Here is a 3,027-nt window from a genome sequence, read left to right on the forward strand (position 1 = left end):
TGTGGAAATGTCAAACTGAACATCAACCGTCTTGCGGTCTGTGCATCTGCACCATTTCTACAGACTCTGACACCATAATAACCAAATTAGATGAAAAAAACAAAACAAAAAGAAAACATCATCTTTTAATATAATGTTGGACAACTCTTTTGTACATTTTGAATTTAGTCCAGGTCAGGTGTGACCTAAAACATCAACACGATGGTTGTAGCACACGTCCTGGACACATCTGTGTGTGATGGTTTTTGAAGCAGCCACGGTTCACACCTTCTGGAGTATCGCCAAACTCTCTAATAGTCTTTGCTTCACAATTCTGTCAAGGTTGTGATTATCCTTGTTTCATTTGCTCCAAGAGTTTTTCCTTCCACCTAACTTTCTATTAATATGCTTGCATTGAGCATTGTGAACAGCCTACTTCTTTAACAGTGACTCGACTTGCCCAGCAGTCTTTGTAAAGATTATTCAGATCATAATATGGACAAAAGGTAACATTTATATATTGAATATATATATATTTTAATCAGTTTCATGTAATACTCAGATTTTCCAAGAAAGAAAAAATGTGTGTTTTAATTAGCTGCATGTTATGCCTGACATGACTGTAATAAATCTAAATGTGATGACATGAATTAAATTACGGAAATTAAACTGATGATTGTCCAATATTTTGAGCTAAATTAATTTGATTTTTGTATGAATCCAAATACAACTTTTTTAAATAGATCATTTTAAACAGTGCTCTAGCAAAAATAAGTGGAACAGAATGCATCTGTTTAATTTTATCCTGCTCCTGTTTGACAGCCGATATAGGGGGACAGACAAATAGACGGAGCTCAGGCACCGCCCCGCGTCTCCAGAATATGGCAAGGCTGCCTTGGTAAACGATTGCTATGACTGATTTGACTCAAGTAAGAGAGGAGAGCGACGATCTGCATTAACAGGTAAAAAAAAAAACTTTGAAACTTTTTTCCTCAAATAAATAAGGCTCATTTATCATCGAGGGAGCTGGGAGAGCGGGCTGAGTTTGCGCATCGTATATTAAGCCATAACGGGGAAATGGCATTTGACCAATTTTTCAACTGCCTGAAACTTTATTTTTTCCAGTTCATTTAGGAACTTGACTACTTCGAATGTCTTTTTACTTCAATAAAGCCTCGACACACAATCCTCTGCGTCTCTAAAATAGGTGCACGTGTCTGCTCCAATGTGCTAAATATACAAATGTAATTGAAACTCTCGAGCGCTTTCAGACGCGTGCAGTCCCGCTACTTTAACGGCAAGACAGTTTCATAAAAAAAAGAAAAAACATTAGGTTTCAACACATTTTGATATTCGTGACTCATAGATAAGAGACTAAAAAGAATAAATGAGCAAATAAATACATTTAAAAAAAACTACAGTTGTTTAACGACTTTGGGATTTTGCTTCCCAGTTTTGTTCCCACAAATGTTAGTTTTCTTTTGATACTACTATGACTCATTCACCGACGTTTCCTCACTTACAAATGTTGGCTCATTTGTCCTTAACGTTGACATTATCAGAAATGGGATAATAATTAAGTATTGCTTTGGTTTTTTTGTTACTACTCCTCATAATTAGCAAGGAACAAAAGATTAAAATGTATTTGGATTGAAAAACTCATTATACGAACACTGTACTCAACTTGAATGTCCACATTTGCTGAGCTGGAGGTGAATTTGGTATCCTCATTTTAGACTTCACCGACTGTATGGGGTAAAAGATATGTCTTAAGAAAAATGTATAATTTGTGACTATGGCTCTGTTTATAAGGTGGTATTCCATCATGTCAACATGAACGGGTTCAAACAATGGGAGGAAAAAGGAAGCTTTGTTTCAAGTTATGGCCTTTTTTTAACTTTCTGCCTGTGGTTTTTTGAAAGCAGAAGACACCATTTTGAAAAAAACTCCTAAAGGGATAATTAGTAGTCAAGAGCTGCCAGAAAGAGTTTTTTGAGGACTCATCTCAGACAACTTAAACTTAAAAATGGTGCGCATTTGTACTGTCTTTGTGCACACAATTGCTTTTTTATGACGGTTATTTAATCTGTAGCAATTTTGTCAAATTAACAACCATCACTTTGCCATGCTGACAGGAAGATAGATGGCTGATTTCAAATCCTTCCACTCAACAGCTGAGTCTACCATGCAGAACCGGATCCATTACTTTGTAGTCCAGCTAAGACAAATTATTAGATGTAATTTAAAGTACATTTAATCTAATCTGTAGATTAAATGGTCAAGGTTGAAGCAAGACATTTCGTTAATGCATTACTTTACTTTATTACTCTATTAATGATCAGCTACATATACATCAATTGTGGTTGGAATAAAATTGACAGTTTTCTAATTTGTAGCTCGTGCATCTTATCCAGGCATAGATGTTTTTAAGTCTTGTTATTACATAAATTAGCAAGACTCCAAAAAGCAGAAGCACATATATATTTAGCAGTCTCTGAAAATATGCCTGCTATTCTGTTGGCTTTAGTTTTACAGTTGTCTGTTTAAGTTTCCATTTCCCCTTCCCCTACTTAATAACTTGGGAGAGGTGCACACAATTTGTTCTTGCTTTATCTCTTGTTGTTTGATGGTTTTTATGAAATGATAGATACCAAATGTTACCAATGTGGAAAAAAGTGTTACAAAAGTTGTTTTATTCCTACAAATAAGGAATGAAAACTAAGACCTGATGTTGAGCAAACTGCACCATCCTATATGTGCAGTTTGCTCAACTGCACATATATGGATGAGCGTGTGACTTGAACAAACAAGAGAAATGAGGCAAGCGATAAGAGTTTAGGGTCATGGTAACCTTGAAGGATGATGAATATACTTGCTTAGAAATCAAGTGATCACATATTAGTATCTGGTACATAGCATCTGTATTTAAAACAACAGTTTAACATTGAATCCCTTCATGAAAAACACAGCTGTATGCTTTATGCCTGTTGTAGCTGACTTAGGAGTAAAGCAGATAAATTAAAACCATGTGTTTATATATATATATAT

General features: G+C 35.1%; 1 protein-coding gene across 1 annotated transcript in view; it reads left to right on the forward strand.

Annotated features, from left to right (window-relative positions):
* The first annotated feature begins 830 nt into the window (after nt 1-830).
* LOC106937802 (N-acetyllactosaminide beta-1,3-N-acetylglucosaminyltransferase 3-like) overlaps nt 831-3,027 on the forward strand; it is an 18,825-nt gene continuing 16,628 nt past the window's right edge. Inside the window, exon 1 of the mRNA XM_015019511.1 lies at nt 831-941. The gene's annotated coding sequence lies outside the window, so the exon portion shown is untranslated. The remainder of the gene's footprint in view (nt 942-3,027) is intronic.

This window comes from Poecilia latipinna, unplaced genomic scaffold (genome assembly GCF_001443285.1).
Source record: "Poecilia latipinna isolate Pla-1442-1.1 unplaced genomic scaffold, P_latipinna-1.0 Scaffold81, whole genome shotgun sequence".
Lineage (NCBI taxonomy): Eukaryota > Metazoa > Chordata > Actinopteri > Cyprinodontiformes > Poeciliidae > Poecilia > Poecilia latipinna.